Source organism: Hirundo rustica, chromosome 3, assembly GCF_015227805.2.
Source record: "Hirundo rustica isolate bHirRus1 chromosome 3, bHirRus1.pri.v3, whole genome shotgun sequence".
Taxonomy (NCBI): domain Eukaryota; kingdom Metazoa; phylum Chordata; class Aves; order Passeriformes; family Hirundinidae; genus Hirundo; species Hirundo rustica.
The window spans coordinates 2,817,576-2,834,308 of NC_053452.1; the positions used below are offsets into that span (position 1 = coordinate 2,817,576).

Below are 16,733 nucleotides of genomic sequence, written 5' to 3' on the forward strand. Positions count from 1 at the left end.
GAAAATGAATCATGGGAATTTATCTGTTAATGAGGAATTACAGGTTACAGTGATTTTTTTTTTTTTTTTTTTTTTTTTTTTTTTGAGTAACAGCTATTATAACCCCCGTAAAACCAACCTGAAATACCAAAATAATACCTGCTGGATCAGCAGATATTCTGAGGAGTCTGATACACAAAAGGAGAAGCTCTGCATCTTCAGCCCCTCAGAACCATCTCTCCAACACAGGACACCACCTGATGTGTCTTGCTATGATCCTTTGAAGCTCTTGTAGGTGTTTTCTGGGATGCATATAAACTAGTAAGCAGTGATTTTTGTGTAAATACACCTTCTTTCCAAGTGTTATATGGGACAGAAGGTATTCTGGTCAGAGCGACGTTCAATGCATGCATATTTGTTGTGGTTTTATTTCCTTTCCCAGATGGTCCTTCAAAAATAATTTTGTTATGAAATCATAAGCAGGAGTGCAGGGTGTTAGGATGTAAGAGGCATCTGGGCTGTGCAGGAGGCATGAATGGGGGTTCAGAGTCTCTCTCCTTGTCAGTTTAAGCCCTTCCTCTTCTATGATATTTGCTTCCAGTGAATTAATCTGTGGGTGCCCCAGAAAGTGTACCTCAACTCTGTAGCAGAAGTAGAAAACTGTACGAGAAAGGTGCTGGGAGTTCTGTTGATCACCTGCTCTGACCTCCTGCTGAAAAGCCTTTTCCAGGACCTTGTCAAACTGAGTCTTGAATGATTCCAGCGAGGGAGATTCCACCACCTCTCAGGGCAACCGTATTTCAATGCGTGGTTGTTCTCATGGTGAGCGATACTTGCGTATCCGTAGAGAATTTGCCCTGGAGCAACTTTGTTCTCTGGGTGGAATTTGGTGTGTTTCTCTGTCACTGTGACTGAAGGGCCGTTTTACAGACTGCTTAGGCCTATTTGAGCATGTATGTTATAAATTAACACGTGCATTGGAAATGCACGTTTTTAATGAACACTCGGGAAATCTTTGAGAATGAAAATAGCCTTGTCCATGGTTTGAAGTTATATCCAGGCCAGCAAAAAGGCTTATTCCTAAAGCATCCAAGTTCAGTTCCATTATGGATACAAGCTTTATTTACTAACCGTGGCAATGATGGAATGATATTGCCTTCCATGTTTACAAAGCTTTGATCCACCTGTTGATCCCAATAGAAATATTAACGCCCTTTTGTGGCTCTTCCTTCCTTTGCTCAATGCAGACTCGTTTTGTGTACGTGCTCTCCTATCAAAAGCATCCTGACAGTTGTTAAATCTGTTCCTCTTTATTGCTTTGAGTTAGGAGACATAGCGAAAGATGAAAAGAATGGAAGGGAAAGTTGACCATTCAGGGAGAGAAATAAAAACCATTCTGGGGAACAGAGGCTACAGAATGGGAGACTCATGGCAGCAGGGAGGAGATTTGTCTGAGGGAACAGGCAATAAAACCACATAAGAAAAGCGTGGGGAGTGGGGCAGAAGAAGAAATGGACAAAGGCGACTGTAAATTGATTCCTTGGCTTCCTGGAGACGTGCAATCCAAATGATTAACTACAAAATCTGTGATTTGATAGATCTGGTGCAATAGAAGAAAGATCACACCCTGCTAATGAAGAAATGCATAGTTTGATTAATTCTTTTTTTTTTTCCTTTGTAAGTTTTGATTTTTGTCTAAGTACATCACTGCCAAACCCGGTGTTTGCAGCACTAGGTCATTTTTGGCGGTGTAACCCTTACCATTGCAAGGTGCTGGAAGGCACAGAGTCTTTCTAGTCAGAATATTTCCTCCTGTCAGTACATTTCTGAAAGTGATGTGACTGCATCCACTGTATGTGAGCCATTAAACCTGATTTTTAAATATATCAGGAAGCAGTAATTCTCTAGAATTAGATGACATTTGATCAAAATACTGCAGGAAGAGCATGGTAGAACTGTTTGCTCTAAGCTTTTATAAAGAGGATATGCTCCATCATATTTTAGAAGGGGGGCACACTGGGGCATTTTTGAACCTTGCAACAGCTCTCAGGATCTCTACTTCCCCTGGGAAGTGAAGAAGAAAATGTACTTCTGTTCTCCCTGGGGAGAAATGGATGACTACTCCATTGGAGAGTCAGACTCCCCCTGATTTTCCCAAGGAAACTAGGTATTTAATAATTGTCATCATACAAATACTGACTTTGACTGATAAGAAGCAAACAGTTGCTTGACATGAGCCCTGCCTCAGACTGCTGCTTGAGCCCATGACTGAATTTCTGGGTTGGGGTTCACGTACGTTTCCATTTGATGCTTGTGAAAAATGCCAATCACTTGTTTTTAAAATTTTGAAAGTTTAATAGTAAATAAGATGGTTATAAAAATAGAATTAGAGTAAAAAAATTGAACAATTAGGGTTAGGGCAATATAAGACAATAAAAACAAAGTTATAGATGTCTGTGTGCCTCCCTAAGCAAAAAAGCTCTGAAGAAGGACCCCTGTTAACAAAGGATTATCTCTTAAAAGCAATAGCCTGTTGATTATTCATACATTTCATACATGATACATAAATTCCATTCAAACAAAGAATTGTCTCTGGTTAGTGTCACTTTTTTCTTTTAATCTCTATGGCGTCTTTAGGGCTGAGCAAGGCAGGAGAAGTTGGTCTCTTCTGATAAAGAAGTAGTAAGTTTTTTTTCTCTGAAAGATTTACATTTTCCTGTGGTTGGTATCTAAAAACTACATTTTAACTACAAAACTACGTTTGCTATACTATCAAAATATTAAGACAACATTAACAATCAATACAACATAATACATATAGTAAATATCTTGTGTAGAGCCATATAATATGCAATTTTCACAGTGCTGATCAGCTGCCCAAATGAGCACCTCTCAGCAGTGTAATGGGGGACTTGTTCAGTATTCCTTCCTCAAGCAGAGAAGAGATGAAATGAAATGTAGACACAGAGCCATTGGAATGTTGTTCCTTTTTCTGTTTGGGTTTTCTTTTATTTGTTTGTGGAAAGCAGTGGACTTTCTCTTGCTTTTTGAGGCTGCTTGTTTCCTGGGGAGCACCTGGGAACGAGAGCTTTGTACTGATTGTTGGGAGTCTCGCTCGCACCGGAGGCATTCTAAACTAAAGAAGTCATCTTGGTATTCTGTCCCACACAAATATTTTGTCACATCCTGTGCTTTTGGTGCCGTGTACTCGTGGCCCTGAGCGCCCTGGTGATAAGCACCGTTGTTCATGAGAGTGGCGAGGAGCAAGGCTGCTTGGACGGACTCTCCAGATCAGCGTTTCTGACTCACGGCTGGAGTTTGGTGCTCTGGTCTTTCCACCGTGTTTAGGGTATCGTTGTCTCTGCATTGCTGCGAAGATAGGTCTCTCAAACTTGTTTTTAGGAGCTTTACATTTTCTGTTTTGCAGAAGAGGATTTCATGGGAATAAACTTACCTGAGGTGCTGGAGTCACACAGCAACTTGTATCCATAATGGAGACACAAAACAATTTTGGGCAAGCTGATGCCCAGCTTCCTGACCTTTGGCTTCGGATTTATTTGGATTCAGCTTGTCATACTGTTGTAGTTTCCTATTCAAGCTATGATTTGAGTGGCTCCCCTCCCCCAGCCTTAATGAAGATGTTTACCAGAGTCGCATCTGTCTGGTGTGACTTGCAGACTTTGTTTAGTGGAGGAAGGCCCAGGGCTGGCCTGCCAGAGGTGAGATAAATTGGGACTGAAATCCCCAGGGAGAGCCTGAGGTGTGAAAGCTGTTCTGCTATGACTAGCTCTCATCAGTAATGATAACCCCTCAATTTTGTGCCACCTAAATTCACCCAAAATTATATGCTAAATATAAATATTCATTTTATAAATATGCATGTTAATTAAATATACATTTATTTTAAATGCATGTGTTAATTATACATGTTACATCAGATCACAATTAAGTCAATAGAAATTGGAGATTTGCATATAATCATCCTTGTATACTAATCAGTTGTCAGTCTAGAAAGCCTTTTTCTGCATCTAGATAGAATATAGGCCTTGGTCCAGTGATCAGTTCAAAGATTGTGCAGCAACGTCAGTTCTTTTGTTTTTATGGATTTCCTGGGGAAGAAATATGACTCCTTTTAAATGCATAAAGAACACTCGATTTCTTCATGTTTTATATTAGAGCTTCCAGGAGCACCATGGAGTTCAGATTTTGGCTGAATTAGGTTACTCCTCTGAGTCAAAACTGTGGTAAACCTGCCTCAGTAATTTCTTTTGATGGGGGGTGCAAATTCTCATTGAGCAACTTGTATTCTTTTTCTGGTGTGCTACCTAAATGTTACTTTGCCTGACCCTCAATCTTCTGGGAAAAACATGAGGAATTGCCCAGGATGTACTTGGGTAGTAGTTATGGCCGCATTGTTTTCTCTTGCCTGTTGATTTCTGCAGGGTGAGAATTTTGGGTGCACGTTGCATTTACCATATTAAAAGCCACACTGAATCTCCATGTCTTTGGTTCCATGTCAATGTAGGTAAAAGTGGATGCTTGTCCTGTTCCAAGACAAATATAAATGTCCCTGAGAAACTCTTGAAGGCTAAACTGCTCAGAAAGAAGAGTTACTTTGAGTGTTTGGTTTATCTGAAACTTTTTTCTGATGGAAGCAGGTGAATTTAGAGCTCAGTTTTGCCCGGCTGGTACCAAAACTGGTACCAAAACTCACTGTGGCAGCTGGTGCACCCCAGGCCATCCTCCCTGGGCAATGAGCTTCACTCAGCACCACTGTAAAGTGCCATCCCACCCAAACTGGAATTAAGTGCAAGTGCTCTGGGGAAGGGATTTCTTCCTCAGCTGGGATTTGGGGATCAAAGAGGGGATGAACACTGAGCTCCTGATAGCTTTGGCAGTGGCATGCTATGTTGTTTGGGAATAAGAATAATAAACCCCATCCAGAGAAGCAGTTAAAGGCTTGTTTTGAGGGCTGACAAGGGATGTGGTTCGCAGAAAGGAGCATATCCTTAAGGCAAGACTGTTTTTGCATCAGAAGAGTCTTGTGGGGGAATATGAGAAGGTGTGGTGCTTTTCCCCTGCCCCCAGCATTCTCCCCATATTCCCAAAAACTTGGTTCAGTGTCACAAACAGAACTGTGGACAATGCTGTGTCTTTCACGATGTGTTCCACTAAACCTTGACTTGTCCTTCACAGCTTTAAACTCAGTTTTCCTTGGAGACATTGCCACCAAAGAGCATTGTTCACCCTGAATAGTTTTCAGGTTAAAGCCCAACAAGATGTTAAAACAAACCCTGTGAAAAGTAGCTGTTTCATCAGTCATGTTAATCTTTAAAATATTTACTTCCTGTATCCAGGACACCGTTGATTGCTTGCTGTATTATGTAAATCTAGAGAATAAAATAGGTCACTCTTCAAATTGTCTTCTTGTAAGGATGTAATTAAGCTGCATTAAGACAATTACTGTATTGTAAGTATCTAGTGATTTTTAAAAAACAATGTAGTTTTAGTTTTGACAGTGATATAATTTCCTATTTATTATGTTTTAATTAGAAACAGTGGTAAGTAGGATTAAAGCCAATTGTATGGTAATTTGACGTAACTATTGAAATTCTGAAGTAATATAGTTAGTCTAGTAGTAGTAGAAGGAGGGATAGGGAAAGAAAAACTGCTGATTATTCAAATCAAAAATTTTGGTAAATAGGGATCCTGAACCAGATGCCTCTGGACTCTGCTCATGTTTGGGTCTGACTCTTACCCATTAAAGGAAGGGTGAACTTGGTCTTAATGTTAAGAATATTAGAATTTTTGTAGGTGTTGGGAAGAGTGACTCTAATTTTGATGCCAGTGGTGTAATTTTTGTCTCAGCGTGCCCTTAAAGTCTGTATTTTGGCTTTCTGCAAATGTAGGAATTAAGATGAGCTAAAAAAGCTCAAGATAGAAGATAGATCCGCCTTTCAGAGTGTTGGGTAGAAAATGGCCACCTTGGCATGTCCAAAGGATTGGGAAGAATAAGGGAAAATACAAGAAAGCACACGTATTGGTAGAAATACTATTCAGCGTAGACTTGAGCAGTGTGACAATAGAAGGTTAGGGAACAGAGGAAATTTTCAAGAAATCAAGTCAATTTTGGCCTTCCAAGGGTCTTTCAAATCCATGGTCTTCAGCTGGATGACAGCATGAGAATGAGCTTCCCAATATGTCTGTCCCAGTCTAATTCCCAATGCCATTCTAAGTTTTTATGTCTAATTATAAGACCGTTCTTTCTGAGACCTGCAGCTATGGAGAATAGATGCTTTTATATAGATGATTTCTTCAGAATCAGCGCTTCTGCTGTGAAACCTCAGATTATCCTCCCTTTTCACAGTTAGATTACGTCCATAAATATCGCTCATGTTTGCACGAGACCAACCTCCTATCTTGGGTTGGTAACTTTGATTTTTAAAGAAGGAAAAGCAGCTGGCAAATGTCCAAGTTCCATCCGTCATGGTGTTATGGCTGCGAAGGAATTAACTCAAGTGAAGTGAAAGGGGATTAGAACAACAGTAACCTGGCCAAACAGAAGGCTGGAAATACAGAGTTGAAGCTGCTTGACTGGAGGGAGCCTGTGAGAGGTCGTCCTCAGGAATGGAATTTTAATCCTGGTCATGTTTAATGCTTTCTTCAGAAGCCATAGGGCCCAAACTGTTGAAGCTTATTCTTGAAATTTGCAAATGAGATGCGATGGTAGAATATGAACATTTCATCATAAAGAGCTGGACAATCGATTGTCATTGAGGAGGGACAGAAATGGGATGATATTATGTTTAATTTTAAGTCACAAGTGTAAGAAGTAGGAGTAATTTCTGCCACAAGCAGGAAAATGCTGCATTTGGACATAACGGTGGAACCAGACCTACCTGTGTTAAGTATTAACCCATCACTAAATTTCTGGCCATTATTAATTACTGTGGGTAACACAAGCCTCAGATATGTCACGTGGAATTTTTGCAGTGGGCAAACACAGGTGAAAATTTGTGTAAATACTGTTCACCATTTTGGCCATCCATGTTTACGAAGGAAGGAATTCAGTCAGGAACATGTGGAGAGAGGTGAGGCAGAAGCAGAAATTTCCTTTTTTGAGGGAAGGCAGCAATGACCACTTACATAGTTGGTCCATTTAAGATCAAGGACATCTGACCTTTTCATCACAAATTAGGAAAAGATTCAGGATAAGGAGGAGCTATTTATGATAAAGGATAAGTATGAAGAATAAACAGCTACTAATAGCCTGGGAATAAAGTTTTTACTTCTGTGCTCCCCCATGAAGTCTTCGTGAAACCTTTGCTTACCATGGGGCTCTGGCAGGTGAAATATCTTCTGAAATTTCCTATTTCCCTGAGGCTGCTGTGAGGAGTCAGCAGTCTTCTCTATCCGCTTCTAGAGACTGGCCTGTGGATAGGGTTGTGCCCTTGGAGCCCATGGCCCTCTCTACAAACACCCACAAAGGGATTAAGTGACACATAAAGCTGAAAGCAGCGCCTGGAAGCGAATTTGGCATTCCAACAGAGAGGTGTTGTTCCCCCAGTCTGATCTGCCAGCTGGCATGAGGACAGCAGGGTCTGACCTGGTCACTGGGACGACCTCTGCACCAGCAGCAGAAATTCTCTTCCCAGAGAGCCATTACCTCTGGAGCATTTGTAGGATGAGCAGTAAAGATTTAAGGGAAGCAAAACCACCTCACTACTGCTAGTCTGTCAATTTTATCCAATTTGCACTCATGAATACAGATTTTCTTTTTTTTTTTCTTCTTGCTTCACAGGTGCACCCCTGCTGCACCAGGCATATTATTCTAGGCTGCTGTGAAAATGTGGCTGCCAGGGTAAGCTGTTACAGCTAAATTGTATATCTATATTTTACAAGTCCCATAATGCTCGTATCTGCAGATATTCACTTATAATAATTATATACAGAATTATGCATGTGTATTTACATTAAAAAAAAATCAGGTTAAACAACTGTCTTCTAAATGTTTTGCCATTCTGGTCCTCTCTTTTCCTTTCTTTAATTCCAAACATCCCTAGGACTCCAAGATAACATTCTTAAAATAAATTTTGAGCCTCTATGTAAAACTTCTTTTCTGCGCAAGGAAAGGTATTGTGGGTTTTGCAGCCTTAACACTAATCACTCACTGCTCCTTCCTGGAATATAAACTAACTCTGTTTATTAATCTGAAATAAACAGCAGTAACATCTCTGGCACCATTGAAAAAAATGAACGCTCTACACTTTATTTTAAATGTAGTGAGTGGAAATTTTACTGTTGGTGCTTACTGAACCAGTTCAGGTGAATAACTTAGGCACGAAGATGTGAATTAATTGGTGGGGTTTTTTTTCTCCATCTTGATTTTACTTAATGGATATGGCTCATAAATTTGTATCCAGATATGGAGTGAAATATATTTTGTTTAAACTCATATTCCAGGCATGTCTGCGGCGGTACCAAGTACCCCGAAATCATCTGGCATCTGTGGGAGTTGCAAGAGTTCAGCGCTGAGCAGAAAATCAGGCTCTTTGTGTTTTGAGACTGCTAATCCATTGTTAGGGTTTCCTTTTAAACTGGAAATAAACACAATGCGTGTTCTGTTAACTTAGACAGGTGCTAGAGCCGACAGCTCGAGGTTTAAGGGCAAGGGTCAAGCAATCAAAAGTGGTCCTCTCTTGCACAGATCATCAAACAGGGGAGAGCATCAATGGGCTCAGTGGCCAAGGCTGGAAATTAATCAGCTCAGCCCTCAGTGTTTAGCCATGCTGATTATATACTGGCAAAGCGAGCAGGAGCTGACAGGCCAGGGGAGCTCGCGTAATAGGAGCGCCTTCCCAACAAAGGCAGGGAAGAAAGATCAATTTGCAATATTCCTTTCTGTACCCGCGCAACAAAGCAGAGACATGAAAGCAGGACGTTAAGGGATGCTCCCTATGAACTGGACAAATCAATAAACATCAGTGGTAAGGAGAGGAGGGGAAAAAAAAAAAAGTTTCTCGTTCTGTTGTGCGCCCCGGGGCCGCTTCTGTCTTTGTGAAGCACTGAGCGGCAGTGGCCTCTGTCATGTTTCCTTTCACCTACACGGTGTCATCTGCTTCAGTCTCAAGGTGAACGCTGGTTTGCACAACCAGAGAGAGTGTTTAAGGAAATTATTCCATCTCTTCTGGAAGAGAAGGTAGGAAACAGCGCTCTGCAGAAGCTGCGGTGGCCACTTAATGCACAGAGCTCCATTTCTGCGTTGGAGCTTGGGGTCAAGACTGGGATTTGGTGCTTGCAGCTAGTGAAAGATTCTAGTAGTTTTGAAGATTTCAGTTCCGAACCCTTAAATGAGTGCCAGTTGCTTTCACGGGGAGTGCCACATGCAGAATCTGGTTTGATGTATTGGAGTTTACATTTCCTTGGAAAATGAATCCCCACAATCAATAGTTGGAATAATGTAGGAAATCCAGGGGAAAAGTAGAGAGAGATGGATCCAGTTTGGGGGCATAAATAATGACTTCTAGCAGCATTTGGGAAAGGGAACTACCACTGAAAAGAAAAATGTTTACTGCAGCCACAGCCAAATCCAGTGTTTGGCCAGTTATTTTATCATCTTAAATATTTGGCTGTGAGAGCCAAGCCTGTGAATGAAAGTATTTCCATCAGCGTTGCAGCTTTGCACTGACCACTTTCCCCTGTATGTGGAATATCTATTAGAGGTGCATTCATTACTGTTGGTGAAAGAATAGCTTTCCTCTGGCTTCCCACTGGCTTTGGTGGAGGAGCCCTCACTCTCTTGGCACTTTATTTTTAAAATCAAATTGAGTGGAATGCTAAAGCACGCGTTCGAGCCTGTGTCTCCTCCCTTTGCAAGGCAGCCTGTGCTTTGCAGAGCACACACGGTGTGCTGTGTTCCCTGTTTCCTGCTGGCAGGGAACTGGTGAGGACTGGGGGGCGGGTGGGGACTTGTCACCCTGGGCACAGTCCCTCTCCACCCAAGCAGGGCAGCAGATGTGGTCTGAGGAGAGCACCTGTGGTGGGATCCAGCCAGGGCCCTGGTGAGGGCCATGGCAGTGGTGGCTGCAAAGTATTTTGCTGGTGGATGACAGTAAACTGTGAAACACCTTGAGCTCAGGAAGGTATTTGTGTTGGTCAGCAGTTTTATGAAGTTAGTCTGTTATTTAAGAACAGGTTTTCCCCATTTGCAAATGGGGTGATGCAGCCTGGCGGCTCCAGCCAGCAGGAATTCTGAGTGTGCCCTTTTAGCACAAACCCCCAGACTCAGGAGGTGCTCAAAAGCATTGGTACCTTCTGCAAACCTTTGCTTGCAGACCCAAAGCAGGTCATCACCAAGTCACATTTGATAGGAGATGTTGTATGGCATGGGTGAGGAGGAGAACTTTTTTGGCTGATTATTTTCTGGCAGATTTAGAGGGCAAATAAATTCAAAGAATGTTATGATAAGCCCCTAGTTTCTGTCTCTTATCCAGAAGTCCAGCAAAGAAGGATGTGTGGGAGGAGTGGGAACAGTTGCAGAAGCCAAACTTGTGCCTTGGATTAGTGTCTGGTGAAGTTCTAGGGAGCCAGAGAGAGATACCTGGTGCTTGTGAAAAGCAAATTGATGCAAGTTTTGTAGAACAGATCATCTTTATGTAAGCAGTGCAGCCAAACTCTGGCATCCTGATAAACAAGACCAAAGCTGTGAGTTGTGTGCTTGCTGTGCCCCCTGAGGGAACCCTGGGCTCTTGAGTGGGGCAGGCTTACTTTCAGTCTCTTACTGGGGAGACTGAAGAAATGATGATCTAGGAAATGGGGAGTGAGTCTTGAAAATGGTGATTAAGTCAACAAATGTTGGGAAAGAGGTTCCTGAGAGAGGTGCAAGCGTTGGCTGGTGGTGTCCTTTTGTCATGCTGCTGATCTGTTTGTCATCAGCAATGCTTAATCACAATGCTCCAGGGCTTGTTAGTGTTCTAAAAGATTTGATCTGAACAAGTTGCTTTTGCACCGTTCATCGTGCTTGAGGTTCACGTGGACTTCAAACACAGAAAAATCCTTATTTTGTTACTTGCTTTGTTTCCCTGCATAATAAGACTGCATAAACCTGAGGGCTTTGAGGTAAATCAGAGGAACTACTGATTACTTAAAATATTTAAGTTTTTCTAATGACAAAACTTGTGTAAAGAACATTATATTAAGATGTAAGAAATCATAAAAAACGAGCACTTCCCAGGAAACAAATCAGCCTAGGGCACTGATTCTGGTTAGAGAGCTGAAGTGTGGAATTTGTTATTTGTTTCTCTTGAGCATTCCATTTTGTGCCACCTGACTTGGGGTGTGTGCTGTTTATTTTTCTCTGGGTAGCACACAGCCATAGTTTTTTGACATTTGTTGAGGGAGCATGTGAAGTGTTAAGATGTTAAATGGTTCAGCCGATATGCCACCTTTGTGAGCAGAAAGCGTGCGAGAGGCTTATCGGTAGCAGGACATTTCTGCTAAAATAATGAGGAATGGAACAGTTAAAATTAAGATTTCTAAAAGCATATTGTCATCTTCAAGGTTCTAGGTGTCTGGGTTGGGAAGCCAGAGCCATACATGCTCTTCTTTAGTGACCTCTTCACAATGAGAGTGGTCGACGTTTTCTGGACTTAAATAAAATAAGCTTTCCTGTTACAGTAGATTCAGGAGTTCTGTTCATCTACCCAACTTGATGAAAGCTGGAAAGAAAAAAGTAACAATTATGTAAATTTCTCAGTCTTAGTCTGGATAAGCTAAAATGTTCTAAGTCACTTATGAAGACAGGTGTTGAAAATCTAGCGTCACCTGGGTGGACTTGAAAATGTTGCCTTCTCTTTTCAAATAATATTGACAAGAACATTTTGGATGTGCATGTTGTTAAGAATGGAACAGAAGTAATAACTGATCTCTTTCCCCTAATAAAATCTCTCAGAATTTTTAAATAGATGAATGTTATCAGCTGTTTCCATTGTGCCACAGCCTAATGAACAATCTATTTTTGACCACTGGGAATGCCATCCTTTTGTTATTTAATTTCAATTAAACATTTCTGGCTTACACTTTGGAAGCGTTGTTCCAATGTCCAGAGGTTTGTAGATATTTTGGCTGTTGTAATGGTGATGGAACAGAGATTAAATTTGAGGAAAGTGTGTCAGTGACTGCAGAGGAAGGAGAGACTCTGGAAAGAAATGTGAGGAAAGGGGCTAAAAGTTAAGGGTCTCTCCTCCCTAATTGATCCTGCTCAATCCTTCCTTTCTTGTCCTGGATTAGCATCCTGCTTAATTTCTGCTGTATTAAGGTATGGAAAAGAAATGGTTGCAATAGGAAATAGCAGTAGGAAATGCCTCAAAGGGTATGGATGGTCACCTGCCTCCTCCAAAGGTCAGAGCTTGTGCTGGGCATTCTGTCACCTCTGCATGTGGATGCTGCTCCTCACTTATTTGTGGTGGTCACACCAACAAACTCTGAGGTCTGGTTTAAAATTGCTGCTGGGCTTTTTCTACTTTTCGTTCTCTGGTGTAGACTTCGAGTGTCCCACGTGTTTTGAAAATTTTATGGAACATAAGCTTCTTTCTGAACACACCTAATTTTCCTAAGCTGCTGTGTGAGTGTAGTTTTTTTGTTGTTGTTGAGTTTTTTGCCTTTCAGAGTTAAAGTTGGATAAATGTTGGTCATTGCATTCTGAGAATGCCATAATGTTGGCATTTAGCCATCAAGAAATGCTTTGTGAGTGTTTTTGTTGAGTTCTTCATTCCAGGTCTTCTGAACAAACCAGTGCAAAAAGCTAAAATACCAACAAAACTTGGAAAGCAGACCTGATCTAGCTGAGGTTAAATGAGTCATTTTCTTTCCCAGATTATCTTAATTGCTTGTAGCTCATTTTCCTGTATCCTGTCTTTAAAGCCTGCTACTTTTGAGGATTGTTGCAACTTCATGTCAGCAGGGACCATCAAATCTTGATGCTGTTCCAGGCTCTGTCTCTGATATGCTCAGAACAGACTTTATCTTCACTTGAGCATTCCCCTGAAGTTCTAATTTTCATAGTCCCTAATTTCCTGATGTTTTAGGATGTGCTTTGGGTTATATGTGAGATGTCTGCATTCTGTTCCTCTATTCTATTATGGTAGCTTTTTTTAAGGCAAGCTGGTTTGTGGTATGATAGGCAAATTTTCCATGTGATTATACTTGCTCTTCTGACTTCAGGAATGTCAGGACTCTGGGCAAAATCTGGATGATTTTTCTCTTTGGTTTGTGGTAAGTGAAACTAAATTTAGAGCTCTTAAAAAAACCCATCAGATTCTTAGAAAAAAAAAATTTCATTTTGCATGTGAATGAAAACACAGATAGAAAGAGAAAGGAGATTTACAGGAAAAGCTTTGAGTTATTTTGCTTTGAATTATTTATTCAAATGAAAAGTTGAATCAAAACTTTTCAGATTAGCAAAAAACCAGAAAAACTAAAAATAAAAACACCCAAACCAACGCATTAATTTTTTTTCCCCACTGGAAACATGAAGTCAACAGCTTTGCACAGTTGTGTTTAAAAAGTTGCATCTTCTCAGTGGGTTCTAGAATCTGGCATTTGGTTTTCTTAGGGCTGCTCTGTGGTGTGGCTCCTTCTGCCCTGGTTGTTCTGATCCTCTGCCTTTGGAAATTGCCCAGAGGTAAATTGTTATTTTTCCTGTCACTATTGCCAGACCTTATCAGTCCTGCTAGCTAGCTGCTTATCACTGGAATAAGCAAAAGTTTGCTCTGTCATCTACTAGCTGCCAAATACCATTCACAAGCAATTTTTTTCCTCCTGCAAGATGGACATGGAACACCTGCTAATTTCAGGCTGGTTGGTAAATCCCTTTGGAGCCTTTACAGGCTGTTCCTTGGGTCACCATCCAAAATGTTGTGAGTATTTTCAAAAGCTGGTTTCTCTGTGATCTGCATCCACACCTTGTGACCCAGCTTATGGGACTGCAAAGGGAACCTCATTTTCCAGGATCTCTGTGGATCCCTCATCCCTGTTATCGTGTCATGTCCTACGCCGTGTTTAAGAATAATTTTGTATTAAGCAATGAAGGCGCTCGTTCGGCATGGTCTTACAAAAAAGCAGGCTGTTTTTAAAGTAGCATGGCAATTACCATGGCAGATTTTGCTGATGGTTCCAAATCCCTCCCTCCAAGTTTCAGGGAGCCTTGTCTTTTGTTAATGCTCCTGCTGAGGCTACAGTGGCAATCTGCTCTGATCCACTGGTACCAACCAATATCTGTGAGCTCTCCGAGGATGTTCTTTGGCAGCTGCAGGACGTAATTACCACGTTTGAGAATGTTTTGGTTTTCTTTGGCATTTGGGTTTGTGGCTGGCCTTTCAGATTGCTCCCCAGCTAATGAACCCGTTGCTGGTTTGACGCAGTTGACGTCTGGCTGTGCTGGTGCCTAAAGAGCTGCCTCTGGGGCTCTGTCTGAGAATGAGGTTAATGATGGGCTGGAGAAGCTCCCTACACTTCCTACACATCATTTACCTAGAGTTGGGCTCTTCACTAGGCTTTTCCACGATGACAAGGGACCTTGCCAAACTGCCATATTTACTGAATGGTGCAGCTTATTCTGCTGAATTTGGGCTTATTTACCGGGTTTGTTTGTTTTTTGTTCATTTGTAGTAGTGAAAACAGGAGGAAAAAAAGGTCTCTGCTCTGAAAGTGCACTGCTTTAATAAAGGGAAGGGCTGCCAAACATCCATTTTGGGCCAGGCTCATACTTGTGGACTGTCTGAGCATCCCTTTTCTCTCTCAAGTCGTTATGATCCACAAAGGAGCGTTTGTACTTCAGTGTGCTTTTGGTTTTCTTGCTTCCTCCCTACAGGGCTTCTGGAGACCGTGACTAATGATGGATTTGTGAAGCTCCTATGTAGATCCCATGCCTGGAAGTGCCTCACACATGGAAGTTTAATAGCTGTTTTTCTTTTGATACTTCATTTGTGGTTGGCTGTGCAAGGTGCACAGCAAACATAACATTGATATGTGGTGCTGATATTTTAAACAGAGTCACAGGAAAATAATTATTATATTTGGGGAGGACAGCACAAAAGGGATTTTTTTTTTCCCCCTCTTAAAGCTTTTCCTTCTCTCTGGGATGGTTGAAATAGTTAAGTAGTTTTAAAAACAAATTCCCATCCTCCCTGATTTAAGATCTATTCCTGCAGTATGTATTGAGTGGGGGAGATACTGTAGCATTTTTATGAGGAGATAAAATATTGGCTTAATGATAATTTGGCAAAGTTTCAAGATATCTGAGAACACTTCCTGGAAATTAAAAACAACTCAAATGTAAGAGAAAATTAAGCTACTGACCCCAAGTACAAAAGGGGAAGAGCTCAGACATCCATTCTTCCCTGCTCCTTGATTTATTCTTTTTTTTTTTTTTCTTTCTTTTTAAATTTTTTTTTTAAATTCCCTTTTGCTAATTATCTCCCCTTGACCCTGGTTGCTGTCATTACAGGGTGGAGGGATAGTTTGGTGTAAATTTGCTTTTACCATAGCTGCAAATTTTTAATTTTCTAAGAGTTTTATTTTTTGATGTTTTTGGTGGTGTAACCTTTTCTGAAGGTTTCCGAACTGAGCAAATGTGTCTGAGACCAAACCCCCTTTCTGCTTGCAGTGTGAGGGCTGAGGAGACTCTTCCTGTAAGAAAATGAAATTCTTCCCTGTACCTCAGCCATTTGCACCATTTTTCTACAGGGAAATGTGTAAATATCTGGAGGTGTGCAGGATGTCATAGAGATTATTTTGGTATTCCCACTGCTGCTGCCTGTGTATGGTTCATTTGAGCAGAATTCTCTGTGCTATTCCCTCTTGGGGACCTGAGCTGATCCTCCTTGACATCCTTAGATGAAGACCTTATTTTTGGGATTGTATGAGTTTTTGCTCAGTTGGAAAATACAGAATCAGGCTCCCTAGACCCCTTGTAGCATAAGGAATCATTCCTTCTCATCTGTGGAGCTCCTGGTCTCACTGCTGGGAGAATTGGAAGGTGTGGTAATTGGAGACAAGTTTCTTGGTTTGGTTTTTCAGGATGGTGGAAAGAGATTTTGACATTTGAACACGCGGAGCCAGACGCGCCGCTGACGTGTTTCATTTAATCGCATCAGTCAGAGAGTGATAACCTTTGATTCCTGCACAGCAGACATTCCATGAGAACTGGCTGGGCAGAGCCTGAACATCTGATTTTAATGCATTGTATGATTTAGCCTTTTGGAATACTGCTAGTTTTTAACACCTCAGTCTTCTCCTCCTCATAATTCTGGGGGAGGCTGAACTGGGATGGAGCGTGTGACACAGAAGCTTGGGAAAGCTGAGAAAGCCAAGGGAAGGGGATGTCAAGAAATAAGAATAAGAGTAAAAGAGAAAAGTTCCCAGCCTTTATAGCTACAGGACACTGCAGATGTCACCCAAATGGATGCTGTTGTCTGCAGTCAGCCTCAAACAGCAGCTCTTGGGGATGTGCCCCACTGCATCGGTTTGAGTTTTGAAATCCACTGTTGCTCATCCAAGTGATTTGCTGTGGTGTGGAGCACAGAGAGGGTTCGTGGGCTGTGCTTGGAGCCTAGACTGGTTTTGTCTTGGGGAAGGCAGCAGGTCCTTTGAAAAGCTCTGGAAGTGCTGGTCCCTGCGGGTCAGAGCCACGTTGTGCATCATTCTGAGATCTGTAAATCCCACAGATGTCTGCGGTTTGAGGGCTGATGGAGTCC

At 41.6% G+C, this 16,733-nt stretch overlaps 1 long non-coding RNA gene across 3 annotated transcripts in view; it reads left to right on the top strand.

Annotated features, from left to right (window-relative positions):
• The window catches only part of LOC120751225 (uncharacterized), a 96,734-nt gene that overhangs the window by 30,161 nt on the left and 49,840 nt on the right, over positions 1–16,733 (top strand). For 2 of the 3 annotated variants that reach the window (XR_005700321.2, XR_005700323.2), the window contains exon 2: positions 7,781–7,840. The exons of the other annotated variant lie outside the window; for it this stretch is intronic. This is a non-coding gene — a long non-coding RNA (uncharacterized LOC120751225). The remainder of the gene's footprint in view (positions 1–7,780; positions 7,841–16,733) is intronic. 3 annotated transcript variants of the gene reach the window in all.